This window comes from Arvicanthis niloticus, chromosome 18, assembly GCF_011762505.2.
Source record: "Arvicanthis niloticus isolate mArvNil1 chromosome 18, mArvNil1.pat.X, whole genome shotgun sequence".
Classification (NCBI taxonomy): Eukaryota; Metazoa; Chordata; class Mammalia; order Rodentia; family Muridae; genus Arvicanthis; species Arvicanthis niloticus.
Genome location: NC_047675.1, coordinates 10,110,202 through 10,128,515, shown reverse-complemented (window position 1 = coordinate 10,128,515; position 18,314 = coordinate 10,110,202). Strand labels below are relative to the sequence as shown.

The window sequence follows — 18,314 nt, the reverse complement described above, 5'->3', positions numbered from 1 at the left end:
ACATATGCCCAGAAACACCATACACATTCACACAGACACACTCACACACACAGAGATACATTCACACACACTACACATACACAACACACACATCCACACACACATCCACACATCCACTTTTTACTCTTGCTTTATCAACTCTATTTTCATACTTTTTCAAACACATCAAAATTTAATGACAACTAATTTTGTGTTTGCATGAGTATTTCCTAAGCACATGAAATCTGTATTTGCACAGTTTCAACCTTCAGTTTTAAGCAGGTCCAGCTGTGCTGACCTGCTTAGGGTGTAAGGTCTCTGCTGGGGGGAGGAGTTCCCTAAAGTTTGCTTAACTTTTGTTTCTTTTTTGTTCATGATATGTACATGACAGTAAGATTTTTGGAGTTACTAATATTAGAAATGTTTCCTGTTATTACCCTTAATGATTTCATTTCTGTCTCTGCAAATTTTTTATGTCAAATCTTTATGGATGGAGTTCTATTCCCTGCTGACAATCAATATTCAAGAAAAATAGACCAATCATTGCATTTACATGCCAAAATGTCCTATTATTTTTCACCTAAAGAGTCTTATTGTTTTTGTCTGAAAAGATACTTTTGTACACTGGCATTGAATATGATTTCTCTTCCATTTGATTTGTTTTATTTTTCAGAATAGCTTGTATCAATATTTTGGATTTCATATATGTATTTTTTATATCTATCCTCAAAGATACCATTTTTTTCATTTCTATAGAGATATAAAGGCTAAAAAATGAAGCAAAACTCCTTACCCCTTAGCTATTTGATCCTGATAACTTGGACCTGACCCCGTGGCTTGAAACGCCTTATACAAACATTTGGAGTCTAATTCCTGATGATGCCGAGCTGTAAATGGCCAAGTCTGAGAGGGACAAGCAAACTGTAAGGTTTCCTACTTAAATGGACACCAAGAAGTCGGGTGGAATCATCAGGTATAGACTCTCCCTTGCAATGGGACTAAATCACACCCCTCAGCTACAATAGAAGACTCCTCCCATCAGCAGGTGGGGTTCCTGCTCAGGAGCTCACTCCACACAGCTATTGTGCAGCACAGTCAATAAACCTCCCACCCTCGTCTTTTCCTTACTGTTTGGAAAGTTAACTCACAATCCTTACACTGTTCATTTCAACTGTGCAGAATTTCACCCAGTTTTCCAGGAGGAAATCTCGGAGAAGTTGATCTGTTTTTGGCATGTTGCTGACTTGCCTGACTCCAGGGAACATTGAAACTCTGTTGTTGAAATTATTGAAGATGTCTTTAAAGTCCGTTTTACTTATTCACTTTATATCCCGCTCACTGCCCCCTCCTGGTCACCCCTTCCCCCTCCCACGGTACTTCCCCCACCGTCTGTCCTCCCCTTCTCCTCTGAGTCAGCGAGCCCCTCCCTGAGTATCCCCTCACCCTGGCACATCAAGTCTCTGCGGGGCTAGGCACCTCTTCTCTGCTTTCTGATACCTCTGGATGTTCACCTGGCACTGAGGCAGAATGTTCTGCTCTCGCTTCTCGGTTTTTTTCCATACATGTCCTCAGCCTTCCCTTGGTTGTTTATAACCAGGTGCAGTCTGTACCAAATTGTACTCTCTAGTGAGATTCATCCCTGGGGCCGTTTCTGGCTTTCTTTCTTAATAGCTTTGTTTAAAAACGATATTTTTTTTTTTTTAGAAAACAAATGCCATTGTCCATTTCTCTCTTTTGCTGATCTTTTCACACGAGAGACAGTGAATACTCGAAAGAAACAAGGGCATAATATCTACCATCTCTAAAGAGCAAAGGGTGCCTTCCAAAATCTGATGAATAAATTACAGGTAAGTAAGTACTATCTGCCTAAAACACGTGCGGTAAGTCCACATCCACCTTTCTTCTCCCCGTTTAAGTTTCTCAGTGCATCCTTTTAGTTTGGAGGCAGGTTGCACACAGGTTCTCTATAACGCTTTATCATCCTGCTATAAAATTAATGTGCACTTGACTTCTGCATTTATTTCTTAACTATTGCTAATCATTGCCTTCTGTATAATTTTTCTTGTAATTTATTTGCACAGAACTTGTCATAATTTGAACCCAAATGTCAGAGGCTTCTAAATCCAAGTGTAATTAGTAGATTAATGAGTTCTCATAGCCATTTTATTACTTACATAGAAACAGTTAATATACCCCAAAGGAAGCACATTTGCTGTGTGGAGGACACTGTTGTCAGTAGAGTCAAGTTTTACCACTGTTTATGAATTATGTGACCTCTGGCAAGTCACTCAGACATTTTAAGGTCTGTTTGTTCTCATAGTAGTAACCTTGCTTAACCCAAGGACTTCACAGCACTGTCTGGAACAGGTAGGTGAATGCTTATGAAACTCCCTTGTGAACATCAGCACAGGAGACCACCTTGCTGCTCTCACACCAACGACTTGGGCTGCAACAAGCTCCTTCCAGAAACTGGGAGATAACTGAACTACCAGGTTATAGAGGTGACTCACTAATAATTAGTTACTATTTTTGGCCATTACTGAATATGGCTTCAGTTCTAAAGAAGTAAAGGGTAATTATGAGTTCTCTGGCCTCTGCCATTGAAGAGTGAGACACTTGGTAAAATGTTATAAGCTCTTAAGTTTATGAGATTTCCCTGTTGCGGCTTACTGGAGCCCGATGTTGGACGCCAAACTGTTGCAGCCCGTACTGCCCGTTCCGGTCCGAGGGTCAGGGTCTAGCGAGAGAGAGAGAGAGAGAGAGAGAGAGAGAGAGAGAGAGAGAGAGAGAGGATAAAGAGGAAGAGACTCGAAGAATGGAGACAAGACAGAGATTCTGATCAAGTCTCGTTTATTGAAGGGAATTCTGAGCTATTTATAGGCTTTTGCCACGTGCCTTGTAGGCGCGTGGATACCACGTGCCTTGCAGGTGTTGATATGACGTAAGCCTTACAGGCGTCTATAGCGTGGACAGCACGTGTACTGCAATGCCTTGCAGGCTTGGATAGCACGTGCACCTTATAAGCATGTATGGCGTAGATAGCACGTGGACAGCACGTGAACTGCATGTCTTGCAGGCGTGACTACCACGTGCACCTTGCAGCTGGGGCCAGTAAACAGCAACACAAAATATGTGGGATATCAGAGTGTGCTTCAGCTGTTGTAGGCTATTGAAAACCAAATCTTTCGTCAGGGTATATGGTTCCAGATGGCTGCAAAGTTGATCTAGCCACTTTCTGCTAAAGTCGGCTCCCAACATTTCCCCACCCCCGTGGTTCTCTAAAAAGGTTCTCTCATATTTTACTTATTCTTCAAATTGTAATGGCACCACAGTTTAGCAGCATAAAGAGGGGAATATGAAATGAGAAGAAAGCCATTGATGAACTTTCGTTGTGTTAAATTTGATTAAGAGTAAGTCATAGACACCTAAAATGGAAAAACGTTATGGAAAAAAGTGGGAAGTGGAAAAATGAATCCTTAATGGTCCTTAATTGGAAGTCTAAATAGAGTCACAATTTACAGGCTCATAAACAGCATGGACATCTTATAGTAATAAAAAGGAACCAACATACAAGGAGAAACTAATTTGGAGTATGGCAGTCTTAAGGACATGTAAATAAATGGCACATCAATCATGCCTGTTAGATTTAATTGCTGTGTAGTACAGTCCTGTGAAGCCAGCAAGGTACTGAAGCTCAGGGCTTTCGCTTCTACTGTCCGTGGGTAGCATGTGAAGTGGAATGCCAAAACCCTTTTATCACGTTTATTTATGTGTGTATGTGCACGCATTGTTTGTGTCTACTTGCATGCATTTGTATGTGGTGTTTGTGTGAATGTGAATGCATGTATGTGGGTGTGGGTGTTTCTCTCTGTGTGTGTTTGAGTGTGTGTGTGCACTTGCATGCATATGGGTGCATCTCTTTCCACAATGTAGTTTCAGGAATCAAATTCAAGCTCTTAGGCTTGGGGCCAGCACTTTTCTCACTGAAGCATCTAGCTGGCTTTATAGCAGGAGGCTATCCCAAGGCTTTGCTCTGGAAGCCTAAGTGTCATTCAAGCAAGAACAATGAGAACGAGAACGTGTTTGCAAATCAGCGGGTGCTGTGCTTTCCTGTCTCTGCATGCCTTGAGATCTTTTCCACTGGACATCATTAAAGGAGCTTCCAGCTTCTCCAGAAAGACTTCAACAAGTAAAAAAGAATTTACTTAGTGTAATTTAAATTGCAGACACACGTACACACCCATTCAGAAATACAGCAATTTCATTGAAGTTTTGCCACAGTGTCTTTGTTGTAACTAAGATAATAAAAAGATTAAGGAAAAGAGCTAACCAAGTACAGACACTAGTGGAAAGGCACTGCAAATAGCAGAATGTCAGCTCTGGGCTCTTTCACCTCTGAAATGAAAGCTTCCACAGAGGCATGAAATGGCTCCGTCTTAGTGGGTTTTGCTTAGTTGAAACTGAAGAATGATAATCATTAGTAACCTTCATTTGCTTTGGGCTTTCATATAGCTAGAATAAATTGTCCCTAGAACTGGAGAGTCATCTGGAAGTTGGAGGGACGTTGAGATACCAGTTCAGCACAGCTCTGTTATTAGATACAGGTTTGGTGAAGCTCCCTGGGAAGTGATTAAACTACGAAACTAGGTATTATTTATTTGTTTGGAGGGCTAACAAAAATTTGCAATAAGAAATGAGTTGTGATAAATTAACGGTTTCTGGTAATCAGGGCCAGGACTGTTTTGACGTTGTGATTGTGCCTAAAATGTGCCAGGTTCTTAGCAGGAACCTGCTTCACATTAGCTGGTGAAGGAGGAACTTAGCCAAAATGACTCATCTCAACAAAGGACTATGCAGACGGCTGCTACAGGTATATACTCTGCTTGGCTTCGAAGTGTGAGCCTAGCAGTCAAATGTCTATTGAAAGGTTCCTGGATAACTTTAAAATACTATAGTGCCTGAACTCACATAATAGAGTTAAAGCATTGTATTAAGTGACTTATACATATTTGAAATAGTGCCTGAGGAAGTAATACACGCTAAATGTGTTTGCAGTGACCCTGAACATAGGTTCCAGGGACATAAGTATGGATATCAAGCACAGTTAAGCCAATCTGCATGTAAAGACCCAAGAAAGGCATAAGATACAAAGTGTATGTTTTACAAGTGTAGAAATTGGGCATTTTATTATGCAAAGAATATTTTGAAGTTATTTTATGTTTTTCCTTTTAAATATTTCTTTGCATTTGTTGATTGGGACAGGGGCTGCCCATACCATGGTGTACATGTGAAGGTCAGAGAACAATGTCTGGGACTCAATTCTCTCCTTCTGCCATGTGACTCCTGGACACTGACACCCAGGTAGCCAGGAATGGTGGTATGTGCCTTTACCGCTTCTGCTGGCTCTGTATCTGCCTTTTATAAAACAGTTTTCTTACTGTTCCTATAATATACAAACAGATATACTTACATACATATATAAATTTAGCTAGTAAAATTTATAGTTAGGTTTGTATAATAGATTATAACACTGATTCATCAAGTTTGCAATTATATTCTGTAATCTATTGTAGCTTTTTGTTGATAAGTATTGGTAAACCAAAATTCCCTTAGGGGGAAAGGCTTTGTTTTCTGAGTTTACTCAATATCCAGGGACTGTAATGGATAGAGATGTCCCAGGCACCTGTACCTTGGAAAAATAAGAGGAAAGAATATTTGCTCAAATGAACCCAGTTAATTAAAACTGCTAATGAAATGTACTACATGTTGTAGAATCTGCAATAACTTAATAAGTGGAAAATCTTTATTATGTCTCAATACTTTTGGAAGAAAGCAATCAAAATCCCTTGTTCTCAAGAAGTTTTTCTTACAGTCTGCCCTTCCCCACCTTAATGATTTATCAGTATATTTTGGAACACTTGTCTAGTTGTGTCCCTATTTTTGTCTGTAGAAAATCCTTAATCATATAGTAAGTATGATTGAATATTTCTATTACACATAGTCTAGTTGCCAGCTAAAATTTTGAAGTAATTTGCACCATAATTAGAACCCTCATGGCTGCACCAGGTGTCACTCCTCAGATCAGTCTGGGACGAGTGGGCTTAGCTTATGGTGCATGTTGACGAAGGCAGTATCCTTATCAAGCAGTTATACCTCTGGACATTTAAGCTAAGAATCAGCAACAGTCTTTGTGTGCATAGACACATGGGTGCCAGATGTACTTAGTGTGCCTACTCATCACACTCCATCTTCAGTCTGGGGTCTTAAGATTCTAGTACTTTCTTTCCTAAAAGATGATGTCAGTCAACGGACTATATTATCAAGATTTAAGAATTTTCCCCCATTTTATAAATAAAGTATATGTTATAATCTAAAATAAAAACAAAACAACTTGAAGTTTGTTCTCATTCTTACCAGAGAACATGGAATACAGAGGAGGCAAAACAAGGAAGAAATAGTAAAATTATGCTTGTAGATTAAAAATGAAATCATGCAAAATCAACAGATTCAAGAAACAGTAAACACACAAAATCAAAGACAGTCTAGTAAAACCAAACTTGGCTTTCCATAGTGGAAAAAATGTGTAGATGGAATAATATAACAATTTGGTATGCATCTCACACCAGTCAGAATGGCTAAGATAAAAAATTCAAGTGATGGTAGGTGCTGGCTAGGATGTGGAGAAAGAAGAACACTCCTCCATTGTTGGTGGGATTGCAAGTTGGTACAACCACTCTAGAAATCAGTCTGGAGGTTCCTCAGAAAATTGGACATAGCACTACCTGAGGACCCAGCTATACCACTCCTGGGCATATACCCAGAAGATGCTCCAACATATAACAAAGACATATGTTCCACTATGTTCATAGCAGCTTTATTTATAATAGCCAGAAGCTGGAAAGAACCCAGATGTCCTTCAACAGAGGAATGGATTAAAAAATGTGGTACATTTACACAATGGAGTACTACTCAGCTATTAAAAATAATGAATTTGAGAAATTCTTAGGTAAATGGATGGAACTAGAAAATATCATCCTGAGTGAGGTAACCCAATCACAAAAGAACACACATGGTATTTACTCACTGATAAGCGGATATTAGCCCAAAAGCTTGAAATAGCCAAGATTCAACCAACTCACCACATGAGGCTCATGAAGAAGGAAGACCAAGTGTGAATGCCTCGGTCCTTCTTGGAAGGAGTGATAGAATGCTCAAGAGAGCAAATATGGTGACAAAATGTGGGACAGAAAGTCAAGGAGGGGCCATTGGGAGACCACTCTACCTTGATATTTGTCCCATGTGCAGTCACCAAAGGTAGACACTGATGTGGATGGCAGGAAGCCTGATGCAGCTGTCTCCTCGAAGGTCTGCCAGAGTCTGACATATCCAGAGGTGGATGCTCACAGCTACCCATTGATCTGATCAAGGGTTCCCAATAAAGAAGTTAGAGGACTGAAGGAGCTGAAAGGGTTGGTGTCCCCAAGAGGAGAGCAACAGTGCCAGCCAACCAGAGCTCCTTAGGGTTTAAATCACCAGCCTGGTAGCACAAAGAGGGGGACCCATGACTTCAGCTGTATACTTAGGGGAGGATGGCCTTGTCAGGCATGGGTGGGAGAGGAGATCCTTGGTCCCATGAAGGCTGAACACCGAGTGGGGAGGAATTTGAGGGTAGGGAGGGGGAAGTGGGGGTAGGTGGGGGCACACCTTTGTGGAGGCAGGAGGGGGGATGGAATAGGGGGTTCCTGGGTGGTGAGGGGAATGAGGTGAGGGGATAAAATCTGAAATGTAAAAATAATATCCAATAAAAAATATGAAAAAAAAACTCACCAAGAACCCATCTTCAGCATAATAATAATGATAACTGAATATAATTAAATTTTAAACTAAAAAAAACCAATTTGGTATCCATAAACATAAACAGAAATATGTTTGAATTTCTAATAGCAGCGTCTTCACGAGGAAGACATTTACACCCCTTTCTGCCTGTGAGTGCCACGTCCTTTCAGATCTATAATCAAGCTCCAGCCTTCATTTCATCATCACACTGTAAGATGTACCATCAAAACACAATGCACTGTAGATCATCCTACGGACAGAGATCCACAAACCAAGGGCTTACTGGAAATAAACCACTCGCTCTTCTGTTTTGCCTTGAACATAAACATCAATACTCACTAAAAGGAAACACAAAAGGAAATCACAGCTTGAAGGGGAAATGTCAAACTTGCTTCACTAGAGACTGTTTAACACGAGGCACTTCTGTGAAAATGAAGCCTGCCCGAATTATTTTATTCCCTGATGACAGTTCATAGAATAAATGTGTAAGCATTAAAGTTTTGAACTTTGCAACATTTACTTGAGGGGAAAATATTCAAAACCTCATATTTAAGTTATTTTGAAATATTCAACAGAACAAGTTCCACAGGTATACCACCATGCAACAGGAAACAAGAACATTCTGTCTCTCCCACAGTAACACAACAGCATTGACATCCCTGCTCATGCATGCCTGTTCTCTGGTGCTGGTGACTGTGAATGTGATTATGTCTAAAACAATGCTCTTAAGGGTCTGGACCCCAGAGGGAGGATGGCACAGGCAGGAAGCACCAAAGATCTATACCCAACAAGATTCTACTCACTGAAAATTCCTCCTCTTCCTACTAGAGTACTTTATATACTAAATTTTCATTATTTTTGTATTTTTCTTCATCCCCTTACAAAACCACCAACCTTCCAAAAAAAAAAAAAAAAAAGACAAGTTAAAAAAACAATTCTCAACTTTTCAGAATGTTAACTATTTGGAATATTTGCTGCCTGCAGTTGCAGTATGTATCTTTAAGATTAAAGTGAAACGTTTTAATTTATTGATTCTCTTTGCATGCCTAAATGGATTTGAATTATTAAAAAATGAGGAAGCAGAGAAAGATGGACCTCCGTTATGTTTCCTTCTGATTCTGCATTAAATGAAATGGTCCACTTTCTGCCTTTGTTCCCAAATTGCCTGACTACTCAACAACTTCTTGTGCTTTAGATTTTGAATTTGTCATAGATTTTAGTTAGGAGTGGATTTAAACAAAAATGTATCTAATAGTTATTTTAAAAATAAGAAAACATTTTTTTAAATGGGAAGAAGTCATCAAATAGAAACGCATCTCCACATGTGTCTGCAGTATACTAACATGCAACTTAAAACAGAGTTTCAGGGTTGAGAAAAAGGTCACATGTATTAATGACCTTTTGTTCTCTATGATGAAAAAATACAGACACATTTGAAAATTACATATACATATACTATATATGAATAAACCTTGGGGAGATGACATTCAATTTGAGAGTTAAATATGCATGTGCCAAAATAAGAATAGTACCACAATTATAAAGTCCCACATTTAGGGAAAGGGATTTTTAGGTGGGGCATCAGAATAAGATATGTCCAAGTTTCCCTAAGCAGATACCACCTTTCCCCAATTTCCAAAATCATTTGTTAACTTACTTCATACACCAGTGGCAATGAATTACGGCAAGAAAAATCATGCTAAGACTAGAAGCAAAGTGAGATTAACTCAGTAGGACCTATCTTGTCTCTGAGAGCTCACCTCCAGCATCAGATAAAAACAAAAATGACTTTTACAACATTGACATTTGTGAAAGCAGAATTTGTCCTGGTGAAGTTTCCCTTCCTTTCAATCTCTTAGATGAGATTCCTGAGTTATGTGAAGCCAGCAGAATAACAAAAGTCAGATCTTACCAGCAGATCTCCCCAGAGTGCTAGGAAGCCAGGAATTTTAAAGGCTCTGTCTTAGAACTGAATGGCTGTGAAATTTGAATGCTCTCCAGCATGTTCACTGTTCATGTACTCTTGTGACCTTTGTTTCCCTAGTAACGCCTATTGGACCTACACTCTTAAGTTCATGCATCATAATCTATAACATTCTATTTAAGTTTAATATTTAACCTCATCTTATGTCTCTGTTGACTGAAGTAGTGACTGTATATGGTTTAAGTATATGACATCTCTTGTTCATTTATTAAAAAATCTAGAAGAATCAATTCAATCCTTATTTCAGAGCAAATGCTATGGGAAAGTAAACATGAATTGAAGATTTAATTGAAAAGCTGAGTTTTCTTATGTATTTACATCAAGAATTAAAACAAGACGAGACACTCAGGACATAAAGAAAACTATGGACAAGTTTGACTACTATGAAACAAAACTTATTACTAAGGAAATGTGACATTAAAAAAGTGATAAAGCAACTCCTGGCCCGGAACACTGGTTCCTTCCGGTCTGGGCCAGAGCACTGAGCAGATCTTGGGTGGCAGCTCTGCCCCCAATCTCCAAGAACCCAGAGGAAGCAGGGATCCCAGGCGCTCTAACTCTGGCAGTATCTTAGGTAAGCAGACAGCAAGGCCCGCCCTAAACAGGAAGTAACTGGGACCCACAAGGACCCAGGAAGTAACTCCCAGCCTGGAACACTGGTTCCTTCTGGTCTGGGCCAGAGCACTGAGCATATCTTGGGTGGCAGCTCTGGCCTCAATCTCTAAGAACCCAGAGGAAGCGGGGATCCCAGGTGCTGTAACACAGGCAGTATCCTGTCTGAGCTTGAGCACTGAGCAGATTTTGGGCCCCAGTGCTTACCCCAGTAGTAACACCCACCCCACAAATTCTGATACAACCAAGAAAATAGGAAAGAAAGGCTCCAGTCAGGGACAGGGCAGGTAGCACTAAGAAGATACAGATGGCAAAAGACAAGCACAAGAACATAAGCATCAGTAACCCAGGGTACTTGACATCATTAGAACCTAGTTCTCCCACACAAGGAAGTCCTGAGTTTCCCATATCACTAGGAAAGCAATATTCAGATTTAAAATCACTTCTAATGATGATGATAGAGGACTTCAAGAAGGACATAAATAACACTCTCAAAAGAATTTGAGGAGAACACAGGTAAACAGGTAGAAACCCTTAAAGTGGAAACACAAAAATCGCTTAAAGACTTACAGGAGAACACAACCAAACAGGTGAAGGAATTGAACAAAACCATCCAGGACATAAAAATGGAAGTAGAAACAATCAAGAAATCACAAAGGGAGACTACCCTGGAGATAGAAAACCTAGGAAAGAAATCAAGTGTCATTGACACAAGCATCACCAACAGAATACAAGAGATAGAAGAGAGAATCTCAGGTGCAGAAGATATACAAAATATTGACACAACTGTCAAAGAAAATGTAAAATGCAAAAAGTTCTTAACACAAAACATCCAGGAAATTCAGGATACAATGAGAAGAGCAAACCTAAGGATAATAGGTATAGATGAGAGTGAAAATTCCCAACTTAAAGGGCCAATAATTATCTTCAACAAAATTATAGAAGAAAACTTCCTTAATCTAAAGAACGAGATCCCCATAAACATACAAGAAGCCTATAGAACACCAAATAGACTAGACCAGAAAAGAAATACCTCCTGTCACATAATAATCTAAACACCAAGTGCACAAAACAAAAAAAGAATATTAAATGCAGTAAGGGAAAAAGGCCAAGTAACATATAAAGGCAGACCTATCAGAATTACACCAGACTTCTCACCAGATACTATAAAAGCTAGAAGATGCTGGACAGATGTCATACAGACTCTAAGAGAACACAAATGCCAGCCCAGGCTACTATACCCAGCAAAACTCTCAATTACCATAGATGGAGAAACCAAGATATTCCCCGACAAAACCAAATTTACACAATATCTTTTCACAAACCCAGCATTACAAAGGATAATAGCAGGAAAGCTCCAATACAAGGAGGGAAATTATACCCTAGAAAGAGCAAGAAAGTAACCCTCTTCCAACAAATCCAAAAGAAGATAGCCACACAAAGATAACTTCACCTCTAATAACAAAAATAACAGGAGACAACAGTCACTGTTCCTTAATATCTCTTAACATCAATGGACTCAATTCCCAAATTAAAAGACATAGGCTACTGGACTGGATACATAAACAGGACCCAGAATTTTGCTGCATACAGGAAACCCACCTCAGTACAAAGACAGACTCTACCTTAGAGTAAAAGGCTGGAAAACAATATTTTCAAGCAAATGGTCCTAAGAAACAAGCTGGAGTAGCCATTCTAAAATCTCCAGCCTGAGAACACAAAAGGAGGGACTCAAGACTCCACCTGTATAGGTAGTTGAGGGTGGCCTTGCCAGGCATCAGTGAAAGTGGACAGCTTTGGTACCTGAAAGTTTGGATTCCCTAGTGTTGGGGAATTTCAAGAGCAGGCAGGCAGGAATGAGAGGATGGTGGGAGCACACCCTCAAAGTAATTAGAGGTGGGTAAGGGGTTAGGCATCAGTGGAAGTGGAGGGCCTTGGTGCCTTAAAGATTGGATTCCCTAGTGTTGAGAAATTTGAGAACAGGGAAGTGAAAATGGGAGGATGGTGGGAGCATACCTTCATAGTAACACCCAGAATTATATGGATTAGATATGATAGAGGCAGGCAGCCAGACGACTAGATTCCAGAATTCAAACAAACAATTATCTTGATACTAAAATTTGTTTTGAGAATTGTACATTGCAGAATACATCACCTTGGTGTATCTACTCATCAGGCAAACTGAGCACACCTGCTCAAACCTCTGATGTCCTGGAATTCCAGCCAGATGCAGTGAAGACACAGTGTCAGAGGCTTATCAATTTATTCTTCCCCCAAACCCTCTTCTAATATCTCAACACTCATAATCAGCTTGAAGAAGTTAATGAAGAGTCGGCGCCCCTATTCCCTGGGCTTGGGGACTGAGGTAGTTAATATTGGGCTGTCTTTCTAGGGAAAAGTAGTAGTTTCGGTGGAACAGAGAGGATTAGCTAGGATTTATTGCATAGCCATAACTTACTGGTAGAAATATGTATAATTGTTATTAAGATGAAGTTATAATTTCTTAAATGGTACAAAATTTACTTTGATTTCAAATTTAAGGTTTTCATTGGTATAAGCTTCTTATAAAAGTGAGATGAATATTGTTACTATCATAGGCATTGTGCCTGTATAGCACATTTAGGAATACAAGACTTAGACCCAGTCCTTTAACGTTTTTAACTTATTTGAGATGGTTAGCCTGTGAGTTAAGGGCCTATAGCAAATTCATGGCTTTGAGTTTATAGTTAGGGAGTTTTCTATATTTTCTTTAGAAATAGCTGAGAGGAGTTAACAGACAACAGCCGAGATAGCCTTACACGGATAGTTGGTTTTCAAAACATCAGAAATCCACAGAATTGATGTTACAAACATTTCTGTATTAATGTTCATTTTGATTAGAGACCTGTCTGCTCCTGACAGCTTTCTGTCTTGGATTCCAAGAAGAAATTGAGCATCTTTGGAGTTATTCCAATTGTGGTGAGACAGCAAGTCGGCAAGAATTGCCTCTTTACATCTACAGACAAAATACTATCCAGAAAAGGACACACTTGCAGAATAGTGGACTGATTATATCTGTCAAGACAGAGTAATCAGCCCTTAATAATTCTGCATCACTAGGTCTGTCAGATGATCCTGGGCCAGAAGGCTGAAGATCAGATGCTCCAACATTCTGTAGTATAGGGACTGTCCAGGTGTCCAGCGGTCTCTACAAATTGGCTATGTTTTAGAAGCTATGCTTTGTGCTTCACATAATCTCAGTTAACTCAGTCATTCTGGATTTCTGATGGGGTTGAAAACTTATAGTCTCATAGCCAATCCTTGCTGTTTACTTTGAGAGAAAACATTTGAGAGGATAGTTTTCAGCTGACATTCATTCTAAAGGCAAGAAAAAAAAGCCAGGTTCAGAACTAAGTCTTTTATTTAGGAGAGATGACAGAGGTTCTGCTTAGTCAACAAAATGATGGACTGGGTATTAGGTCTATCTTGCACCTTACTGACATAAATTAGTATAGTTATGCTTTAACTGTATTTTGAGAGAAAAGTTTTATTTTAACAGGAAGGGTGATATGTAGGAGGAGCTAAGGTGGGAGGAGTACAGAGAGGAGGAGTAAGGAGAGGAGGAGGAGAAGGAGAGGAGGAGCTAGGTGATGAGAGAGAAAGAGAGAGGGGAGCCAGACATGGATGCAGATGTTCACATGTCTCTGCCAGTCAAAGATAGTTGATATATCTAGATTGGGTATTAGGTTACACTTCTGATTGATATTGAGCATTACCAAACTTATAAAGCCTTTGGTTGATATTAAAAAAATTGTATAAAAGCAAAAAGGAGAAGGGGGTATGGGATAGGGGTTTTCTAGGAAGGGGAAATGGGGAAAGGGGATGGCATCTGAAATGTAAATAAAATATCCAATAAATTTTTTTTAAAGTGATAATGCAAAGGCTAAAGCTTGGAAAATAGAATAATTATTTTCAAATGGAGATAACAGAAACACCACTTTGAATGTTCTTTAGTGGGTCCTTTTGTATGAAAGAGATGGTTAAAAACAAAAATAGACCAACTGATGGATAGTTAATGTAAGAAATTGCAGAAACAAGCCTGTAATTTTAGGTATTTAGTAAATTAGCTCAATTGTAGGGGAAGTGGCAAAATGTATATCAAAGTGAAACCCATTACACTGAGCACAACTGAAGGGAACACTAGTACTCAGTCTGTTCAGGGCACTCACATAAAATATTGATTACATGATTTTGACAGTGAGCTTAACAATAAAATTTAAAACATGTCATTTAATTGACATAAGTAATGTCTAATCAATCACAGGTATCTAACATAAAAATAACAATAAAAAAGCAAATATGTAGCATCAAATTAATGGTTTTATCATTTCACAGAGCAAACCAGCTCCTGTTGGATACATGAGCATCCAAAGCAGGGCGTTGTGAGTTCTAGTCTCATACACACAGATAGTAGTTTGCTGAAGACAATATCCTTTTCAGAAACATGGCCCAGAGGCTCCAACCTGGTCCTGACCTGAAAGCCTCTTCCTTGAGAACTGTCATGTACAAGAAGGCACCAGACACCTTTCCATAGGAGAAAAGCAACCAAGCATTTTATATAGCTATGATGCCTATGAACCACAATGACATCCAGCATGGCCTAATCCTAAGGATTCTGTAGTGGCGTGCATACGTTGGAGGTAACAGACGGCTCTGTAATTGGACGTAAGACCTGTTCAATAAGAGGAAATATCCTGCCTGGTAATGGGAGCCTAGGCAAATAACAACTTAGTGCCAGTAAAGTCAAGGAGTTTGGAACAAAATTGACCACAACCACTTTAGTAAGGCAGTATAATCCCTAAGAACAATATAAACAGTTGACTTCATACCCACAAATAAGTGTAGTTTTCACCCTACATCAAGGAAACTTCATATTGCAACAGATGAAGACTATTACAGAAAATCACAACTAATAAAAATGCAGTCATCAAGTCCATTTTTAATGGATACGTCTATAAAACTGTCCCTTACCTAAGGTTCAGGGAATGTAGAAGAGAGAGAAGAAAGACTGGAAGATTCAAAGGATCAGGATGCTTGCTGTGATACTGTGATTCCTAGTAATGCCAGCAACTACATCCACAGTGGATCAATAAAATGACTGCCCAAACATGAACTGAACAAAGACAACAATGGATATGTCAAAGTGGACAAGGAAAGCCCACAAGACCTCAACCCAACACAAAGAACACAGGCAACTAAGGAATGCTGGGAGTGAAAAAAAAAAGAGTCTTCTTTGGGGAAGAGCACACCAATTTATTATCAGTATCAGAGTCAGCCTTAAAACATTCATACAAGTAATATTTTACACTGAGCAGGTTAGAATCTAGGAATATATATGTATGTACATGACAGCAATTAATATATAAAGGGACTATGGACTTGACAAAGAGCAAGGGGAGTCTACAGGAGGGCTCAGAGGGAGGGGAAATGGCATTATAGATTGTAATCTTAAACAATAAAACAATAAAAATACAGGTTTTGAAAACCAATAGAGCAAGAAGGCATATATAAGAAGTTAAAAACTCTCTAGCATATATTAACACAAATGATTGGATTAGGGAATGGAGAGATGGCTCAGGGGTTTGGTTAAGAGCATTTACTAGGCTCAGTGGTTAAGTGCATTTGCTGTCTCAAGGACCAGAGTTTGGTTCCTAGCATCATGTTGGGTGGCTGACAATCTCTTACTCCATCTCCAGAGGAGAGGGTTCAGTAACCTCTTCTGACTTCAAAGGTCATTGGACTCACACAGCCACACACACCCACACATAACTAAAAATAAACTTTATGAAAGGAAAATTATTGAATTAGTTTTATTATTTGATGCAATTATTTCACAAATGAGTTAAAATAAATAAATTAACTTAGAAATTATCCCCAACATGGCTATGAGCTGAAATTGTTCAAATGGTAGTATGTTATCACAATATTTCTGCTTGGCTTAAAAAGAAAACAAAACAAAGCAGAATCAAGACAAACAAACAAAAAATCCAACAAGACAATCTATGTTTACCGATGTTATATAAGCACTTACACATAGTAACTACAAAATGCATTTAGAAGTTTGTTTTTAAAGCAAGCACGTTTTACATTTTACTTTTACAATAACCACCTATTATTTTTAATAAAATGATGTGTTCAGAAGCTTCTTAAGCACTGTATTCTGGTGGTGAAACAAATAAAATAGAGCCGTGTCTGAGCAGAAAACTCTCCAGGACGAACTAAGGCAAAAACTTACCCACCTACACTGGTCTCCAAGCGTATGTATGTGCCTACTTCAAATAGAATGAGTTTGTGAGCAGCACTGCTGTTCACTGCATCTGCATAGGTGTGGTAGGCCTTGTTTGTGAAGCCCTGAGTTTGCATCTGAACTCCATTCCCTCTGTGTTGAGTGACCTTAATTAATGACCAATAATTCTTCTCTGTTTCTTTCTGTCCTGCACTTCTAAAACGTGGATTATAACAGAATACTCTTTAGTCAAAAGAGGTCTTATTTCTCTATCCAACCCTCCCCTTCTCTCTGTTTTTGCTCTGCTTTGCATAGGAACATATTAGATTATAGTCATCCAGGTCCATGACATGGGTGGCTGGGATGCCCTCCTCCCTGGAGTAAGGAGTTCAATTTTGTATTTCTCACCAAGCAGAGCAAAAGCTTCTTGGAAGATCACAATAGTCTTTACAAATTTGGCATCTGTAAACTTGGAAACTCATTATTTCTCCTCTAGTATTTTGGCAGCAGAATTCTCCTTTTTTTATTCTACATCTACGATGAAATTTTGATAGCCTGGAGTCGGTATGGTTTTGGGGGCTTTTTTTGTTTTTTAGTATGTTATATCAGCATGTTATATTAGGAATTTGATTAATATGTTTGCAGCTTAAAGTCTCCTTACTCCAAGAAATTTGTGAGTATCAGACTCCTACAGTCAAAGCTCTTTCAAATTCCAAAGCTAAATCAAGACAGGGTCATCTTCCTGGAGTACCTCTGAGGCAAGAAAAACTAACACTTTCAGAGACCAAAGCATAAATCTGTAGTGTTTACATCTAATCCAAGCACTAGAGTTGTGCCCTGAAATCCGATTCCACCTTGACCCTCAGCTGAGCTACTGCTAGATGAGAGCATTTAATAAATCACCCTCGTATTGGTTACAGTGCCATGCTCACACCCTCTCAACTGCCTTAGGATCAGTTTACAAGTCCTTGTCCTTCATCTAATTATGCCACATCCCCTTCCCCATTCTCTCTAAATGCCATATCTGCTAGTTACAATTTAAGTCATCCTGGAGGTTAACGAACACAATTATCTCAATGCCAAAGCAGTTTTGGGAAAACAAACTTTTCACAGCATAAAATTTCTCAACCAAGATCCTGCTTACCCACCACGGTAATAAATTTGTCTTTCAAATATGGTTATAGGTAAAAATAAAAAGATGACATCTTAGAACACAGCCGGGTCAGGACACAATTCTAGGATGACCAGAGATTCCACATAGCATTTTTAAATGTATGGGCTTGCCAGACCCATATGAGTGACATATGAAAGAGGAGAGTAGGAGACTGAAGACCAGGAGTTCCTGGTGCAGGAAAAGACATGATTAGACATAGAATGGTCTGGTTGAGCCTTACAAAGAAGGCATTCTTTAAATAAATATTTAAAATAGATAATAGTATCAGCCAAGCAAAACCTAAACAAGTCTCAGATGAAGCACTAGCTTGACCTTTAACACGCATCCACTTTCTCTAATTCCTTTGCTCTCTGAAGCCTTGGGCAGGCTGCCACAATGCCGTAGGTTAGCAGGCTCCTGGGGGAAGACTTAACACAGCATCCACAGTGAGAGTCAACTCTAAGTCCACCAAGTGGATTGCCGGT

The 18,314-nt window shown here is 39.2% G+C and overlaps 1 long non-coding RNA gene across 2 annotated transcripts in view; it reads right to left on the bottom strand.

The window, feature by feature from the left end:
* The window catches only part of LOC143434920 (uncharacterized), a 47,774-nt gene extending 37,933 nt beyond the window's left edge, over window positions 1-9,841 (bottom strand). For both annotated transcript variants that reach the window (XR_013104783.1, XR_013104782.1), the window contains exon 1: window positions 9,728-9,841. This is a non-coding gene — a long non-coding RNA (uncharacterized LOC143434920). The remainder of the gene's footprint in view (window positions 1-9,727) is intronic.
* Window positions 9,842-18,314: the final 8,473 nt, after the last annotated feature.